This window comes from Loxodonta africana, chromosome 4, assembly GCF_030014295.1.
Source record: "Loxodonta africana isolate mLoxAfr1 chromosome 4, mLoxAfr1.hap2, whole genome shotgun sequence".
Lineage (NCBI taxonomy): Eukaryota > Metazoa > Chordata > Mammalia > Proboscidea > Elephantidae > Loxodonta > Loxodonta africana.
The window spans coordinates 90,658,666-90,678,231 of record NC_087345.1 but is presented as its reverse complement, the minus strand read 5'-3'; the positions used below and the strand labels follow the sequence as shown (position 1 = coordinate 90,678,231).

The following is a 19,566-nucleotide window of genomic DNA, read 5'->3' as shown; positions in this document are numbered from 1 at the left end:
CAAACCTGGTCTCCCTACTCCCAGGCCACTCTCTGTTCACACTCTTGCCTCCCTTAGAGTTGCGTGGGAGTTTGAGGGCTGAGCCGGGCTGGAGCTTGGGGGAAGGCTGTTTTCTGGAGCCACCCCCACTCAACTCTAAGACCCCCACCCCCAGCCTTGTACCTGCTCTCCCCCAGCTCCCACTCACGGTCAAAAATGCTTTAAAGATGCCGAAACTGGAAGTGTCAGGCAAAATCTGCTTTTGTGAAACCCAGGGTCAGCCACCCAGAACAAGCCTTTGCTGGCCAGGTGGCTCCTTTGTAACAAAGTTTCTTTCTGTTTATCAACTGGGCTGCTCACCTCCGGGGACGTGGCAGCCAGGAAGTAAGCAGTCCCCACAGGGATGTTTGCTCAAGTTACTCAGACTGTGGCTCAATTACAGGTTTCTTCGAAAAGTAGACTGTCACCACTCTCACTGAGGGCACAGGTGTGTGGAGCTAGCCATCACTGTGGGGAGGGGACAGACCAATTTCAAGCAACTGAGGGAAGTGGGAGGCTGAGTAGCCATTTTGGCCAAATGATTGGCCCTTTCTTCTTTGCAAGCCCTTTCTCTCCATGAAACGCTTGTTTCATTTCCCCTGTACTCATGCTAGGAACAGAGCAGCAAATGATCTCCTCCAAAGCCCTCCCCCCACTTCTGACCCTTTTGATCACAGAATGCAGGGAGGTTTTCACTTTTCCACATAATTACACCTTCAAGATGCTTCAGCTTTTCACCTAGACCAAAGCTGCAGTGCTGTGGCTTATCTTCCCAGACAGATAAACTGAAAGTAGCTAGTCTATCAGGCTTTTTCTCCCAGGATATCTAGGTTCATGCTATGTTTGCGTAACATTTTAAATGTAAGTTACCCAAACATGAATTTTCAGTTGAAAAAATCCGACCTAACCAGGGTCAATACTGTAGACCTAAAACAGTGTTTGGCATATCATAGGCACTTAGTAAATATTCGGTGACTTATTCCAAGTTTGTAAAAGTCACCGAAAATCAACATGATACGTGACCAGCAGGAACTATGTGCAAGTCCAACAGCTCACAGGTTTCTCACCAGGAGATGTCAAGGTAGGGCGGGGCGTGTAGCTGTTTTCAAGTTGAGCCTTGACACTGGAGGTACCTAGGTATCCAGGGGTGAAGGGACCCTGGTGGGGATGGGATGGGATTCCCTAATCACATAGGAACTCTGTCCAATTAACTGTTCCTAACAATCAGGCTGGGTTTGAGAGAAGGAAAAAAAAAAAAAAAAAAGGATTCCCTAATCACATTGGAACTCTGTCCAATTAACTGTTCCTAACAATCAGGCTGGGTTTGAGAGAAGGAAAAAGGGAACTTGAATTGATTCTCACCAACTGTTGGTAGCGGGAGAAAGGGAATAAGAGAAGTGGGGGAGGGTGCAGGAGAGCTTTTTTTTTTTTTTATTGTGCTTTAAGTGAAAGTTTACAAATCAAGTCAGTCTCTCATACAAAAGCTTATATGTACCTTGCTATATATACTCCTAGTTGCTCTCCCCCTAACGAGACAGCACACTTCTTCCCTCTACTCTCTCTTTTCGTGTCTATTCGGCCAGCGTCTGACCCCCTTTGCCTTCTCATCTCCCCTCCAGACAGGAGCTTCCCACATAGTCTCATGTGTCTTCTTGATCCAAGAAGCTCACTCTTCACCAGTATCATTTTCTATCCTATAGTCCAGTCCAATCCCTGTCTGAAGAATTGGCTTTGGGAATGGTTCCTGTCTTGGGCTAACATAAGGTCTGGGGACGACCACCACCTCCGAGGTCATTCTGGCCTCAGTCAGACCATTAAGTCTGGTCTTTGTACAAGAATTTGGGGTTTGCATCCCACTGCTCAGGAGAGCTATTCTTAAAGGAAGGATCCTGGGTGGCACAAACAGTTTGTGCTTCACTGCTAACTTAAAAGTTGGCAGTTCAAACCCATCCAGCGACACCAAAGGCCTGGTGATCTGTTTCCGTAATGATTACAGCCAAGAAAACCCTATGAAGCGGCTCATAGGTTGCTGTGAGTCAGAATTGAGTCTACAACAACAGGTTTGGTGTTTTGGTTTTATTCTTAAAGGGTTGGGCCAGTCTAGGGACAGGGCAGTGATAGGAGGGGCAGAACTGAGTGTTTTCCTGTTCTCTTCGTCCCACAGTCTGCTCCCCGCTGCAGAACTTCTACCCGGGGCCACCAGATACTCAACACGCTACACTCTGAACTTAAGCTCTGTGCACTGTCCCCTAAGGTGGCCAGTCTTTCCAATTTCCCTTGTTGCCAGTAGCATAGCAATCCTTCAAATGACCCCTACCCCCGCTCCACTCCCAGACCTGGAGTAGTTTTTAGTCCCTTCTCAACAGCAGGCTTACTCCACTCCACCCACTCCCAAATCCTGCTGATTCATTCCCTGCCTCCCAGGGCCTCCCCTTTTACTCTCACAACCAAGTCATTTGAAACTGTGCCCTTATCGCCCAACATCTAGAGGATCAGCAATAGCTGCCGGCAAGCCTCCTCTGCCTCTGGCCTCTCTCCCCCTTTCAAAACCAAAACAGCCATTTTCGTATTCCTTCAGAACCATTTGATGGTGGGCAGTCAGCTTCCTGTTTGCTTCTCACCTTCAGGCTTGACCAGTGCTTGGCAGTGGCTATCTTTCCCTCCTCAAAGCTCTTTCCTAATCTTCTTGCTAAGCAAGCCATGTCTCTTTTCTGTTTCAAGTTTTTACTATGACCAGAAGAACTAGATGGTGCCCGGCCACAACCGATGACTGCCCTGACAGGGAGCACAACAGAGAACCCCTGAGGGAGCAGAAGAACAGTGGGATGCAGACCCCAAATTCTCATAAAAAGATCAGACTTAACGGTCTAAGACTAGAAGAATCCTGGCAGTCATGGTCCCCAAACCTTCTGTTGGCCCAGGACAGGAACCATTCCCGAAGCGAACTCATCAGACATGGACTGGACTGGACAGTGGGTGGGAGAGAGATGCTGATGAGGAGTGAGCTACTTGCATCAGGTGGACACTTGAGACTGTGTTGGCATCTCCTGTCTGGAGGGGAGATGGGAGGGTAGAGGGGGTTAGAAACTGGCAAAACGGTCACAAAAGGAGAGACTGGAAGGAGGGAGCGGGCTGACTCATTAGGCGGAGAGTAAATGGGAGTATGTAGTAAGGTGTATATAAGTTTATATGTGAGAGACTGACTTGATTTGTAAACTTTCACTTAAAGCACAACAAAAATTATTTAAAAAAAAAAATTCTTACTCTGAACCCTCCTCCTCCAAGAAGACTTCCTGTCCTCAGTATCCAAATGCACCTGTTTCTAAGCTTCACCACTAGTCTTTTCCCCATGTGGAGTTCTCCCACTAGATTTTACTGAGCAAAGAAAACCAACAGGCCCAGCCGCAAGGCCACCCAGATCCCGTTTTCTTTCTCAATCCTTAAATCCTGGTCCCCAAACTTTTGCCTCCAGAATGCCTTTCCTGACCAATCCACCTAGCCTTCCAGTCCTGTAGTGTCTGCTACCTTGAGGCACATGGTCGTGCCGTCCTAGTCCACTGACCTGGCTGTCAGTCCTGTGTTCTCTATTAGATGCAGAGCTGAGGGCGAGGATTGGGTTTCCTCCTTCGTCCAAATGTCTACCTTGAGCTCAGGACTGGGTAGCACGGGGCATAGGAGAATAACCTGACCTCCCAGTGCTCTCAGGTACCATAAAAGAGTCTTCTAATAGTCTTTCTTCTCCCTGAGCTGAACCCATCCTTGTTTACCATGCACGCCTTTTACATAGCACAATTACAGCATTGAGCTCCACACAGAGACAGGCGCTGCCCTGCACTTGACCTCTAGCTTTTTCAAATTCTCACCCTTATCCCCATCAAATGGAACTGGACATTCTGGGCTTTCCCAGAGAGGGACAGAGGGCTATCTGAAGAACTGAGTTCACCCAAGCCTGTGACATGGCTATTCACTGGGTCCCTTTGGCACCTGCTCCCACTCTGGTTCTCAGCCGCACTTCCAGGACTGGAGACTTTGGACATGTCTATGTGAGCCTAAGAATATTTAGGACAATGTCACCACTGTTTTTATCACCAAAACCAAAACCAAAATCCACTGCCATCAAGTCGATTCTGACTCATAACTACCCTATAGGACAAAGAGCTGCCCCATAGGGTTTCCAAGGCTGTACATCTTTAGGAAAGGAGACTGCCACATCTTCCGCTGACCTTTTGTTTAGCAGCGGGTGCTTTAACTGCTGTGCCACCAGGGCTCCGTTTATATTGATATCAAGTTAAGCTAAAGTTATCTTCTCCATTTTACACAGAAGGAAACTAAAGCACAGGGAACTTAAGTAACTTGACCAAAGTCACACAGCTAGGAAGTAGCAGAGGCTGAATTTGAACTCAGGGCCATGTCTCTCCAAAGCCCACTCTCTTAACCACTACACCTCATTGCCTTGCATTTGGCCTGTGCTTGGAGCTTTGCCAAAGCACATTTCATATACATTTTCTCATTTGCTCCCCTCCCAGGAAGTGTTTATGTGATTTGGCCAATGTTATAGAGCTAAATTAGTGACAGAGCTGAGCCCGCTGCCTGGCTCCATTATACCCACCACCTCCTTGCATTGAGAAGTTACTGCCATTCCTATTCCTAATTTCTGTTCTAGACAATGGTTAATGGACTAAGGAAGCAATGGTCATATCTCCTATCCAGGTTTCCCCCAGCTGAACTTGGTCTAAGGTGCTCCTGATCTCAGAGGGCATCTGACACATATCAGCTGCCCTGCTGACTGTGGGCAGTGATTAGAGGGTGAGGCGATCTCAGACAGCCCGGTGTCCTTCATGGTTCTGCCAGCTTCAGACTTTTCCTCTTCCCTTTGATGGTCCTGTCCTGCTCTCTGCCCTGGTGCCCCTGGCAGCAGCTTTCTCTTAGTAGCTCTGAGTGCCTAAAATGAGTGGCATCCTTGAGGAACTGACGCTAGGGAAATGCTTGTGATAATACTGGCTTCTGGTGGATAATTTGAACCAAAGAATATTTCAAACCCTCACTTCAGCTTGTTCTATTCACCACTTGAATTTGCCTATCTCATTGTTCTTAGTCCTCCTCTGACGGGTAGGGGCACAGCCCATCTGTGTGGGTGGAGAATAGGTCCTGGGTCATGCACACACATGTCTGGTAAAATGAGCCATTTCGGTGTGTCCAGAGTTACTAACCTCTCACAGCGCCTGTAAACTGCATTTTGTGGGTCTGGGTGTGAGCTGAGAGAATGGCCTTAAAACCAACGGTGGGACTGTCGCAATGGGTTGTTGGCTGATGGGGGGGGGTCTCTTCTCAGTTTCTCTGGAAAACTGACCTCCCCCCCAACACACACAAAGGAGAGCCCTGTCCTACACTCTGTAGGTCATGGGGGCAAATAACAAGCCATTTCTCCTTTCTGTCAGCCTGGGACTTGGAGCAAGTGACGGGAGAAATAGGGAAGTTGGTGACAGTCACAGTCACGAACAATCATTCAGGCCCCCCTTCCCCCCCCCCAATACCACAGAGCGCCCTCCTAACCCCCAGAAGGCCCAAGCCTCTGGAGGGAGTTTAAGGAAGTCCCTGCTCAGACCACCCCCACCAGGGTAGCCTCTCCTCCCTCATCACTTCTGCTCAGGCGCAACGTGGCAATGGCAGGAGGGAAGCTTCTCTGAAAGATTTTCCGGACTAGAGCACACGGGGTGGCCCAACTTGGGGAGACTGGGGTGGGGGCGCGGAAGGAACGCGGGGGGCGTGGGAGGGTGAGGAGAAGAGGGTGTAGAGCCCTGGAGGGACGGCCATGGCTTGTCTCCCCGCATCCCCCACTGCCCCCCCACCCCGCCCCAGTACCAGAGGCCTGGGCTACCCCACTCATCCCTTAAAGAAGGGGCAAAGGCAAGGGAGATCCCCTCAGCCCAAACAGATTGGTTAAAGAAAGTCTGAAGAGAAAAGGAGAGAGTGGAGGGGGGTCCTACCGAGGGAGGAGCTGAAGGCCACGAAAAAGGGCAAATAGCGTGGGCAGGAGGGCTCAGTCTAACCCAGCCCCTTCGTTTAACTGTGGGGGGTGGTGAGGAGGAGGAGACGAAGGTTGGCAGAGGCGGGAGTGGGAAGCAAGGACTTGGCAGAAGCGAGACCAACTGGAGGGAAGTCCCGAGAAGCGGAAGGGATCTGGGCCCCGAAGCCGGGGGAAGGCTCGCGGGGGGCTGAGAGGGGCGCGGGCAGCCTGGGCCGCTTACCTGTCACGCCGAGTCACAGCCGCGGCCGCGCCGCCGGACAGCTCGCGGGTTTGCAGACGGGAAAACCGGAAGGCGGGGCCGGGGCGGGCCCTACTCGGCCGCCCGGGCGCGTCTGACCCGCCCCTCCCGGCGGCCAGGTGCAGCCGCCCGCCCGCCCGCCGGCCCGCCGGCCCGCCGGCGGGTCCTCCGCGCTCCGGGGCGCAGCTGCGCGCTCCGAGGCTCCCAGCGGGTCCTAGGGCCGCCTGGAGACCTGCGCCTGGCGGCGGCGGCCCTCGTGCCCTACCCGGCCCGCCCCTGCTGGTAGCTGAGCTCCTCCAGATCTCAGCCCACCCCGCGGTGCCAGTCTCCGCAGCCGGGGTCTCGGCGCCGAAAAAGGCTGTAGGGTCCTAGCCACCCGAAAGGCGACAGGCACCATTAGAAGACCCCGCGGCGGAAGCACAACGTGCAGACGCCGGCTCGGAGGCAGCGCCGCGCCAGCGCTCAGAGCCCGGAGGCAGCGGCGCTGGAGGGGAAAACGCGGCCGGGCGGTGAGGAGCCCTGCAGCCCGGTCCCAGGTTTGCTTCTCATTTGTGGGATGGTGTTGGTCAAAGGACACCTCCCTCCCATCCAACAGTAATAGCTAGTATATAATTGTGTGCCACGAACGGTGCTAAGGACTTCACGCTCCAGGTCTCAGGTAAACCCCAGCAGGTACCTACCATTATTAGCCCGAATATACACGAGCGGTGGCTGGTTAAATAGCTGGAGAGTGCTTCTTAAAGTGTGGTCCCTGGTCCAGCAGCATGGGCATCACCTGGGAACTTGTTAGAAATGAAGGCTCTTGGGCCTCACCCCAGACTAAATAATCAGAAACTATGGGGGTGGAGCCCAGCGGCCTGTGTTTTTAGAAGTCCTCCAAGTGGTTCTGGTGCACCCTAAGCTTTGAGAACCACTGAGCGAGCAGCGGCAGGGCTGGAATTAGTATCCAAGTAAGTAAGTTCCAATTCCTAAACTCGTGCCTGAATCACCCGGCTAGGGCCCCTGCCTGCTCATCAACACTCCAGTTCTGAAGTTCTGTGATTTAATCTTTTGGGCCCTTATCTCAGTGATAGAAAAAAATAGCATGGATGACTCCACATAACTGATCATTTGGAAACTTCCTATTTACTAACGGAATTAATTTTGTTATAGAAACTTGGACCACATGGTAGAATTGAGTCTTTCTGAAGAAGACGTTTTGCCAGAGGCCAGAGATGGTCCAGTGATGGAGTCTGCAGAGGGCAGGCCAGTGAAGCATGGAGAAGAAGAGCTTCCTCAGGGTGACAACGAAGGGTGAACATCTCCCTAGGACTTTTGCCTCTCTCTACAGGTCTGAGCCTACCTCTTTGCCCTATCCTTCCTCTAACTCTGCTTTGGAACCCTCAGGGCCTTGTGCCTTAGTCACAGCCCAACCTGACCCGGGGGTGATGGGCTAGGCTGGACTTGCAGCCTCAGCTCTTTCTGGGGAGAGGGCTACGACCACTGACCTCAGCCTGGAGTTCCTGAGAGGGCTGTGCCCAGCTTCCCAAGGAAGCAGCATCAGTCTGTGCTATGCGCTCCGTGTTCTGGATGCAAGTTACTCATCGGAGTTTACTTCAGGTGACTCTGATTTTAAATGTGACTTTGAGTCCTCAGACTGCCTAATTTGGAGGTGCATGTTGTTTGTAGGATGTGTGACCCACCCTTAATGTGTCATGCACTGAGCTCTTCTTTCCCAGCAGGAAGGGTGGTGCAGGCTCCTCTCTCATTGGTCCAGGAAGGGCTGGCAGGAGCCACTGCAGAATGGTGACTGAGACCTCAGCTGCCACTGATGGCAGGCCCCTTAAAAAAGAATTGATATCTTTAGAAAAGTTGTATATGCACATGGAAAAAAAAAATCAAGCACTATAAAACAGTATACAATGAAAGATGCACTTCCTACCTTGAGCCTCTTTCCAGAAGTCATATATGCATATTCATAACTGAAACTCTTCCTGTCATTAAACTTTTTTGCAGACCATACCTCAACTCCCCTAGCTGCAAAGAGAAGACTCAAAATGACCCCTCCTCAGGAAGCCCTGGGAGTTTCTTTCTTTTTTTTTTTTTCTCACAGCCTTATTTTTATTTCTTGGCCATTTTAGGTTGTTTTTAGGTGTTCTGAGTTTCATTTTTCACATCAGTGTGCTTCAGGGGCTTTCCCTGTCAGCAAGGCAGGAAATACGGTGCAGAGCAGATCAGTTGAAGCAAACGAGACAAGGCAGCTCTGTGAAGCTCTTGACATTGGCTCTGGCCCTTATCAAAGTCACTTCCTTCCGCACACAGTCCCTGGTGAGGGGACGCCTGCCTCTGGCTGGGGCAGTATAGCCAAGTATAGGCTCCACTTAGCAGGGAAAGTTTGCGGAGGAAGCTGTCTCAAACTTGCCAAGGCTGCTCGAGAGCCAGCCAGCCAGCCCGCCCACATTCCCATTACTCCCTGGCTGCCCCTAACCAGTAAGTCTCTTAACCTTTTTGAGTCTAAGTTTCTTTTCTGTGAAGTGGGGTGAATAATCCCCAGGGTTGTTGTGAAGCTCAAGGGAAAACTGATTTGAAACTGTGATGGTTAGTTTCTTCTGTTAAATTTGTTTCTTCGCCTCTTCTTCCCCCATTTTTCCTCTTCTTCTCATCTTACCCCACGCCTAGAAGAGAGATAATCAAAGCAAGAGATGTTTTAGGAACTGCTCCAAGTGCTTCTATAATCACTCATGCATTATAATTCACCTGTCTCTGTGTACCTGAACTTCCTCAACTGTAAAATGGGGATAATATTTTTATTACTGGATTTTTTTTTTTTTTTTTTTTTAGATTAAGTAGGTAGTGTTTAACCCAGTGTCTGGTACATAATAAACACTCAATAAATGTTAAAATATTAGCTATTCTGGTGAGGAGTGAGCTTCTTGGATCAGGTGGACACTTGAGACTATGTTGGCATCTCCTGCCTGGAGGGGAGATGAGAGGGTGGAGGGGGTTAGAAGCTGGTGAAATGGTCATGAAAAGAGAGAGTGGAGGGAGAGAGCGGGCTGTCTCATTAAAAAAGAAAAATTTTTTTTTCTTTTAGGGGGAGAGTAATTGGGAGTGTGTAGCAAGGTGTACATGGGTTTTTTGTGAGAGACTGACTTGATTTATAAACTTTCACTTAAAGTACAATAAAAATTATTAAAAAAAAATATTTTAGGTGAAGGGAAAGACAACATACAATGCAGGGGAGGTCAGCACACCTGGACTAAAGCAAAAGCAAAGAAGTTTCCTGAATACAACCAAAGGCTTTGAAGGCCAGAGTAGCAGGAATGGGGTTCTAGGGACTATGGTTTCAGGGGACATCTAGGTCAATTGGCATAACAAAATGTATTAAGAAAACGTTCTGCATTCCACGTTGGCGAGTGGCATCTGGGGTCTTAAATGCTAGCAAGCAGCCATCTAAGATACATCAATTGGTCTCAACCCACCTGGAGCAAAGGAGAATGAAGAACATCAAAGACACAAGGTAAGTATGAACCCAACAGACAGAAAGGGCCACATAAACCAGAGACTCCATCAGCCTGAGACCAAAAGAACTAGATAGTGCCTGGCTATCACCAGTGACTCCCCTAACAGGGAACACAACAGAGAGTCCCCGGTGGAGCAGGAGAACAGTGGGATGCAGGCCTCAAATTCTCATTAAAAGACCGGACTTAATTGTCTGACTGAGCTGGGGGGACCCCAGAGGTCATGGCCCCCGGAGCCTCTGCTAGCCCAATACTGGAACTACTCCTGAAGTCAACTCTTCAGACAAGGATTGGACTGGACTATAAAGACAGAAAATGATACTGGTGAGGAGTGAGCTCCTTGGCTCAAGGAGACACATGAGACTATGTGGGCAGCTCCAGTCTGGAGGTGAGATGCGAAGGCTGAGGGGAACAGGAGCTGGTTAAATGGACACAGGGAATACAGGGTGGAGAGGAAGAGTGTGCTGTCACATTAGGGAGAGAGCAGCTAGGGTTATGTAGCAAGGTGTATATAAATTTTTGTATGAAAGACTGACTTGATTTGTAAACTTTCTCTTAAAGCATAACAAATAAATAATTTAAAAACTTTAGTTATTTTTCTTCCTTCCTCCCTTTCTCCTTTCCTCCTTACCTTCGTTCCTTTCTTCTTTTGTTCCTTCCACAAAACAATGTTGTAGCCCCACCATGTGCTAGCCTCTGTGCTAGGTTGTATGCCCATAGTTTAGCAAGGGAGGCAGATAAATGTAGAAAGGGTTATCACTGAGGCAGGACCAGGACTAGGGTAATGCAAGTGAGGCACTCACCTTGGGTGCAAAATATAAGGGGGCATCAAAAAAATCAGTATCTAGATGTCTTAGTCATCTAGTGCTGCTATAACAGAAATACCACAAGTGGATGGCTTTAACGAACAGAAGTTTATCCTCACGGTCTAGTAGGCTAGAAGTTCAAATCCAGGGTGCCAGTTCCCGGGGAAAGCTTTTTCTCTCTGTCAGCTCTGGGGAAAGGTCCTTGTCATCAATCTTCCCCTGGTCTAGGAGCTTCTCCACACAGGAACCCTGGGTCCAAAGGATGCACTCCGCTTCTGGTGATGCTTTCTTGGTGGTATGAGGCCCCATGTCTCTCTGCTTGCTTCTGTCTTTTATATCTCAAAAGAGATTGGTTTAAGACACAACCGAATTTTGGAGATTGAGCCCTGCCTCATCAACATAACTGCCACTAATCCCATCTCATTAATATCAGAGAGATAGGATTTACAACACATAAGAAAACCACATCAGATGACAAAATGGTGGACAATCACACAATACTGGGAATCATGGCCTGGCCAAGTTGACAGATATTTTTGGGAGACACAATTCAATCCATGACACCAGATAAGTGATATTTTATTATAATATCTAAAAGACATCAAAATTAATGCAAAGAATCTATGATGAACAAAATCTCAAAAATATAAAAAAAGAAATGAAGTTATTTTACACGCTGTGACTTGGATGAACCTTGAAACTGTGCTAAGTGAAGTCAGTCAGACACAGAAGGACAAACATTGTATGATTCCACTTACACCAAATATCTAGAGTAGACAAATGCCTAAAGACTAAAGAAGATTTGTGGTTACCAGTGCATGTGGGGAAGGGAAATGCAGACTTACTGTTTAATGGGTACTCAGTTTCTTTTTTGGGGTGATTGAAAAGCTTCAGAAAGGTAGTGGTGATAGTTGTACAACATCGGGAATGTAATTAATGTCACTGAATTGTACACTTAAAAGTGGTAAAAATGGCAAATTTTATTATATCTAGGTTTTTTTTTTATCTTTATCTACATGTATAATTTTGCCTTAGTTATCTAGTGCTGCTATAACAGAAATACAACAAGTGGGTGGCTTTAACGAACAGAAATTTATTTTCACACAGTTCAGGAGATTAGAAGTCCAAATTCTGGACACAGGCTCGAGGGGAAGGTGTTTTCTCTGTAGGCTCTGGGGGAAGGTCCTTGTCTCTTTTCAGCTTCTGTTCCTTATGGCGATCTTCATGTGGTGTGGCATCTGTCTTTCCCTATCTATGCTTGCGGGCTTCCTTGCGGAATCTGCTCCTTTTATATATCAAAAGTTACTGGCTTAAAGCACACCCTACCTTAATACGGCCTTATTAACATAAAAAAGAAAATCATATTCCCAAATGGGATTATATCCACAAGTATAGGGGTTAGGGTTTACAACACATATTTTTGGTACATACAATTCAATTCATAACAATTACCATGATTAAAAAAAATAAAAAATGAGTGTTTTGCTGAGACATTTGGAACCTGAAACAAAATGGTTACTTTCGTTCCCCAGAACATTAAAGTAGTTGAAAAAATGAAAGGTAACCTGTTAACCCATTGCCGAGAACACTAAAGTAGTTGAAAAAATGAAAAGCAGATGTATTAAGACCCACAACATTATTTTAAGTATTCATACCATAACAGAGTTTGTTATGATTTTATTTCTGTTTAAGTTAATTAAAATTTATTTAAGATTGTCACTTGGTCAAGAGAAATTGTCAAACATTGCAATTCTCTCAATTGAAAATGAAATAAGCAAGGAAGCAGATTTTGAAAATACTGCAGAGTTTGCTCGCATTAAGCTCTTTGTTGGGTGCTGTATAGCGACCCCATGTGACACAGTAGGGCTGCTTCATAGGGATTTCTTGAAGTAGCTCTCCAGGTCTCTCCAAGAGCAGAGTGAAGAGTGGCTGAGTGGGTTTAAATCGCCAACCTTTCACTTAGCAGCTGAGCCCTAAACCATTGTGTCACCAGGGTTCCTTTGCATTAAAGCTAAGGTGACACATTTTTCCTTTTGCCTCAGGCTCCAATAAGGCTTGGCACAGCATTGGGTTGGGGTCTGGACAAAGAACCAGAAGAGAATACAGGGGAGCATAAGAGAAAGAGAGAAAGTTAGAAGAGCCAGGGACAAGGATATAGTATTTATTGTTTTTTTCTAATTACCCAAATATCACATTTGATATACAGAATTTAGAGAGCACAGAATATCACAAAGAAGAAAATAAGTGACCCGTACTTACGATACCTAAGAATAACCACTGTTACTATTTTGCTGTAATATGTTATGGATTGAAATGTGTTCCTCAAAAATATGTGTTGTAAATCCTACTGTACCAGTGGTTATAATCCCATTTGGCAATAAGGTTTACTTTATGTTAATGAGCATATTAATGTAGGGTTTGTCTTGAATCAATCTCTTTTGAGATATAAGAGAGCAGATTAAAAAAGGAGCAAGGAAACAGATGAGGGAAGTAGGTGCCAAGCCACATGAAGATCGCTATGGATCAGAAGCTCAAAAGAGACGAGAACTTCCCTCGAGAGCCAACAAAGGGAGAAAGCCTAGAGCCAGTGCCCTGAATTCGGACTTCTAGCCTTCTAAACTGCGAGGAAATAATCTTCTGTTTGTTAAAGTCACCCACTTGTGGTATTTCTGTTATAGCAGCACTAGATGACTAAGACAACATTCTACTCTTTTTGTATGCATATATAATTCATATACGAATATATATTTTATCAATTCTAAAATGCCTATTTTCTTACTTTTAAGCATTTCTGAAATCAGGATATATCTTAAATTGATAGTGTCATAATTTAATTAGCAGTGTTGTTTAATTTAGTGGTATATAAAATAATGGTTTGTTTTCAATTGTATGTTAGATGACATATAGTAAATGAAATTATATAAAGATAATATTACCCATGTATTACTATATATATTATGAAACTTGTATTGAACATACAGTATTTTGATTTTTTTTTTTTACACTTACTATATTGTGAATATTTTTCAAGGTGATAGAATAATCTTCCCCTCCAAGATCATTAATGGCTGCGTAGTAGTCTGTTGTATGGATGAGCCATATATATATATATATATAAACCCAAAAACCCAGTGCCGTCGAGTCGATTCCAACTCATAGCGACCCTATAGGACAGAGTAGAACATATATATATATAATTTAAAATTTAGCCAACTACCTGTTGCGGGGCAATGTTTTCCTTGTTTTTCTCTACTCCACTAGAGGTTAAACCCATGCATGTGCTTTTCTTTCCCTCTCTGTCCCTCCTCAAGTGACAGAGAAACCAGAGAGTAGGTTTGGTTAGCCTTTGGAGGATAAATCAGGTTTGAGTCCTTGAAGGATCTTCTTACCAAAAGGTGTGTGTGTGTGATTATTATCCTGAAAAGCACCACAGGACCTGTAGATAGGCATGTAACCGTATTGGCTACAGGAAAGTGAGACGTTATTAGCCCTTTTGTGTTTGGAGGGTCTAAAAGAAGAAAATGCTAAACCCCTGGAAGTGGCCAGAAGAAGGAAAAGTAGTCTCAGTGGTAGGTCCAGGAGACCCTTTGTAGCTGGGAGGTGGCCATGCAAGAGACAAGATTATGGGCATTGGAGATGTACGCGTAGTGGAAACTGCACTAGAAAATATAGCCTATCACAAATTTAGGCCCAACTTGGCCGGGCCTCTACCCCATCTGCTGCAGAAGATACTGATATCTTTATCCTGGTGAAACCCAGTATAATACAGACAGCAGGCATCCTTTGTCTAGGCGGGGCCAGGCATCTCTCTGCTATACCCTGTTGCAGTGGGTACTATGAATTTCTCTGTTTTTCCAAAAGAGGAGTTTATAAACACAGCAGGTCACTGTGATCCCAGGGTCTGAGCTCTTAGCTACTACTTTTTACAAGTCTCTGCATTTATTTATATCCTTATTTTAACACCCACAGAGAAGTTTCCTAGTGTTCTCCCTCCCTAATCTGCAGTTTTTTTTTTTTTTAATTACTCCATGGTATTTTATATTTTGGTTGCTGTTGTAAATATTATTTATTCCAGGAGACTGTTGGTCAATTTGTCTTTTATATGACTGAAGCCTCCTAATGTCATACGTTTAATAATTTTTCCTGCCTTGGGAAACACATGGGGTTGACAAACTGTGACTATAGACTCTTCTACTTAAGTCACATAAGACCTTCTTTTTTAAAGCGCACAAGATGCCCAAGATCTGTGGGCGCCTTTTGCAAAAGAGACATTTCATAATTGTGATGAATAAAACATGTAAATGCTTGCCAGGTTTTGCTGTGAGAACTCTTTCTGCCCCAAATTATGATTTTTTTTTATTCTTTAATATCCCTTCTAAAAAGAGAGAGAGGCATATGCACGTTGAACCTTCTCAAATGAGGTAATTGGATCTTAACCTGGTAATTATTTTTGTCGAAAGGGAGGTAATAAAAGGAGTAATAAACTGTCTCCCACTTTAGTAGCTCAATTGGGGGAAAAAGTAAGCTCATTGCTTACTAATTCCCATAGAATTTTATTTATTTAACCTCATAGTTCATACATGCACATGGCACAGCAATCAAAAGTCCGAAAGTCCAGTGCCTACCTCTAAAAAAAATTGGAGAGGAGGTTCTTATCTTCTTAGATATTTTAAAAACTGGTAAATTTAATTACAGGGTTGAAATCTGATAGCATTTGAATGTTTATACATATATATAGTACTCTTTAAAAAAAATTGTGCTTTAGGTGAAAGTTCACAGCTCAAGTTAATTTCTCATATAAAAATTTAAACACATATTGTTATGTGACACTAGTTGGAACCCCCATAATGTGACAGCACACTCCCCCTTTCCACCCCGAGTTTCCCGTGTCCATCCAACCAGCACCTGTCCCTTCCTGCCTTCTCATCCTGCCTCTGGACAGGAGGTGCCCATTTGGTCTCATGTAGCTACGTGAACTAAGAAGTACATACTTCATGAGTGTTATTTTATGTTTTATAGTTCAGTCTAATCTTTGTCTGAAGAGTGGGCTTCAGGAATGGTTTTGGTTCTGGGTTAACAAAGAGTCTGGGGGCCATGTCTTGGAGGGTTCCTCCAGTCTCAGTCAGACAGTTAAGTCTGGTCTTTTTACGTGAATTTCAGTTCTGCTCCACACTTTTCTCCTGCTCTGTTGGGGACTCTCCATTGTGTTCCCTGTCAGGGCAGTCATTGGTGATAGCTGGGCACCATCTAGTCCTTCTGGTCTCAGGCTGATGGAGTCTCTAGTTTATGTGGCCCTTTTGTCTCTTGGGCTAATATTTTCCTTGTGTCTTTGGTGTTCTTCATTCTCCTTTGCTCCAAGTGGATTGGGACAAATTGATGCATTTTAGATGGCCGCTGTCTAGCTTTTAAGACCCCAAGGTGGGATGCAGAACATTTTCTTAATAAACTTTGTTATACCAATTGACCTAGATGTCCCCTGAAGTCATGGTCCCCAGACCCCTGCCCCTGCTACTCTCTGTCCCTTGAAGTGTTTGGTTGTGTTCAGGAAACTTCTTAGCTTTTAATTGAATGTTAATATTGATTTGGATGGAAAATAAAGGAGGGGCAATAGAATAACTCATTGGCAGTTCTAATGTCCTGAAAATTCTGTCTCATTGCTTACTAATTCCCATAGAATTTTATTTATTTAAGCTCATAGTTCATACCTGTGCATGGCACAGCAATCAAAAGTCCAGAAGTCCAGTGATGCATAAGTTTCCCTCCTACTCCCATCCCCAGTCACCTAGTTTTCCTCCCCAGGGACAGCCATTGTTACCTGTTTCTTTTGATTCTTCCTAGAAACATTCTATTTTATTTGCTTATAAAAAAAAAAAGAAGAAAAATAGACCAAGCCCAGAGAAGGAGCCACTCTGATTTGGGCAAGTACCTTAAGTAGTAACTTTTTTTTTCATTATATTGTTCAAAATGGTTAAAACTATTTTGAAAGCAGACAACTTACTGAGCTCTCTTTGTGGCTCTGATAGGTTTCCGATTGATTCTCCGGGGTTTTCTCAGTGGACAGACATATCAACAGAATATGATTCTGGCAAGGTGAAAACAGTTTTGGAGTGAGACCTGGGCTGAAGGCTGGTTCTTCCAGCCACCAGCTGTCTAATCTTCAAGCCAGCCTTTAAAGGCAACATATAGGTACAAAGTAGTCCTCCTGCCCCTCAGCTTAGGTGCGTGAAGTGGGCAGAGGGCCACACAGAGCCAAATGCTGCCCCCTCCTAGGTTTGTTTTACCTGGACCCACAGATAAATCTAGAAGGCTTTAATTTCAGAGATTTTAAACTTCCAGAGATAGGAGGTGAGACTGAAGAGGAAGCCCTAAACTAACCTTTTCTTTCTTCATGAATGGAATGTTGGTTATGTTTGGTGAGAGCAGACAGGGTTTTGGTGTATTTGGTGCTGGTGTTTGATAAGGAGTGGTACCAAGGAAAATTATGGTAGTGAGGGAAAAAACACGCTGTCTATTGTCTGTAGAGTTTTATCAGATTGAATAGGTGCTCCAGAACATCTTAGGGACCCCTGCTCCCTTTAACTACCCGAGGGGAAAGGTGATTTGGGGATGTAGATTATCTAATTTGCTTAGATGATGTACTATTTTTTCAGCAGGACCTTAGAGGAACAGGAATGAACTCTTTCGTATCCTATACCACCAGGAGGAGACAGCTTGAAGTGGTACCTTCATATATGCACATTCTGCTAAAATGTGACAGGGGTGACCTCAGACCTTGAAAAGAGATGTCAGCCTGCTTACTGGTTACCAAGACTAAAATATCCTGGGGTCAGCTGCTATAGAGGTTTATAGGAAACTATTCCAGGATTGCCAAACCACCTAGTGATGTAAGGGGTGCTAAGCAAAGACATTTCGAGAACAGAGGAAGAAGAAGCCCCACTGAGGGGACCTGAGATTAAAATAGATTTTATTGTCTGAAATCATTTAGGACACTGAAGGGGTCTTTAATGTGTTATAGTGTCCTGGCATTCGCTGCCCAATGAGCTCACAGGTGCAAAATTTCAAGTGTGTGGTGGTCAGGGTAGTTACTCTCCCTCCCTCTTGCATTTATTGGTTCCCAAGCAATTTTTTTTTTTTTTAAGCAATTGTCTAAACTCAACATGGTCATCACATTCTCCTTGCCAGTGATGGCCATTCAGGATGTCTGCTTGGGGCCTCTGAGAAAACTTTCATTTCTTTGAAAAAATGAGACGCAAGAATAAGACAGACCCTCAGGAGCCTACCTGAGGACAAAGCTCAGCATGGTGGGAAGGGGAATGACGGAACCTGGGCCCTTGCTGAGACTGTCAAGCTCGAGCTCATACTGGTTGTGGGGCCAACCCCACCCTGGCATCTGTTATGTGAGATAACACAGTGGGCTGTTTGGGAGCCAAGGCGGAGACCAAAGGGGAGAATAGAGAGCATCTCCCAAAGGGACATGGACCTCCTTCAGGGCCATTAAGATTTTGCTTTGAGTCTAGAAAACTAGAATTTCTTTAGGACCTGGTATGCAACACTGGAAACTATCCTACCTGAGGAGCCAGAGAACTTTAGCACTAAGATGAAGCTAATCTTTTAACCCCAATGGCCAAGAAAGCCATGTCTGGATTGGAGGCTCAGCTTACCTCACATGTGAATGGCTTCTCTACCCCAGCAAAGGAGTGAAGTCCTGGAGCCAGGGCTTATGTTTGCCTTTGGAACCAGAGAGCTAGAGCCCAGGGAACACTTGGAGGTAGAAGGCCACTTCACCCGTTCTCACAGGGTTATCCCATATCTGGATGCTATGGGAGAGGCACATCTTAGTATATGTGACTAGGAGGCTTTGATAGAATTTCCCCCAAACGAAGAAGAGATTCTGAGAGTGACTGCATGAAGTCCCTCATTTAGCTGACAGTTGTGTAATTGTGGGCAAGGTGTGTAACCTCAGTTTTCTTGTTTTAAAAAGGGGATATTGATACGTGTGTGCTGTGAATATTAGATGAGATAATATGTGTAAGGAGTCCCTGGGTGGTGCAAATGGTTAAACGCTTGACTACTAACCAAAAGATTGGAGTTTAGAGTCCATCCAGAGATGTTTTGGAAAGGAGCCTTGGCAATTTGCTTCCAAAAGATCACAGCTGTTGAAAACCCTATGGAGCACAGTTCTACTCTGACACACATGGAGTCACCATGAGTCAGAGTGACTCAACGGCAACTGGTTTTAATATGTGTAAATTACTTGGAATGGTGCGCAGAACATAAGTGGTAGTTACAACAACAATAACACAGGTATCCAGGGCCACTCCTTCCTGCTTCCAAGGAGACCCAGAATAATTAAACTCTACTGAAGGTGTTGGATGCTCAGCGTTTCTCAAGCTGAAAGAACTGACGAAAAAATTTAAGCCTCGAGTTGCAATATTAAAGAATTCTATGGGCAAAATACTGAGCAATGCAGGAAGCATCAAAAGAAGATGGAGTGAATACAGTCACTACATGAAAAAGAATTGGTCAACAGTCATTTCAGGAGGCAGCATGTGATCAAGAACAGATGGAAGAAGTCCAAGCTACACTGAAGGCATTGGCGACAAACAGGGCTCCAGGAACTGATGGAATATCAACTGAGATGTTTCAACAAACAGGTTCAGCGCTGGAGGTGCTCAATCATCTATGCCAAGAAATTTGGAAGACAGCTACCTGGCCAACCGACTGGAAGAGATCCATATTTTTGCCTATTCCCAAGAAAAGTGATCCAACTGAATGCAAAAATTATCGAACAATATCATTAGTATCACATAAAAGTAAAATTTTGCTGAAGATCATTCAAAAGTGGTTGCAGGAGTACATTGACAGGGAACTGCCAGAAATTTAAGCCAGATTCAGAAGAGGACGTGGAACCGGGGTTATCATTGCTGATGTCAGATGGACCCTGGTTCAAAGCAGAGAATACCAGAAAGATGTTTA

The 19,566-nt window shown here is 45.4% G+C and overlaps 2 protein-coding genes across 16 annotated transcripts in view; one reads left to right on the top strand and one right to left on the bottom strand.

Annotated features, from left to right (window-relative positions):
* Positions 1-7,793, bottom strand: part of GALNT6 (polypeptide N-acetylgalactosaminyltransferase 6) — a 45,732-nt gene extending 37,939 nt beyond the window's left edge. For 6 of the 13 annotated variants that reach the window (XM_064284217.1, XM_064284214.1, XM_064284215.1 and 3 more), the window contains exon 1: positions 6,267-6,370. The gene's annotated coding sequence lies outside the window, so the exon portion shown is untranslated. The other 7 variants (XM_064284209.1, XM_064284208.1, XM_064284210.1 and 4 more) reach the window with 7 other exon arrangements.
* The window catches only part of SLC4A8 (solute carrier family 4 member 8), a 146,682-nt gene continuing 133,601 nt past the window's right edge, over positions 6,486-19,566 (top strand). The window contains exons 1-2 of one of the 3 annotated variants that reach the window (XR_010321850.1): positions 6,486-6,820; positions 7,437-8,753. The gene's annotated coding sequence lies outside the window, so the exon portion shown is untranslated. The remainder of the gene's footprint in view (positions 6,821-7,436; positions 8,754-19,566) is intronic. The other 2 variants (XR_010321848.1, XR_010321849.1) reach the window with 2 other exon arrangements.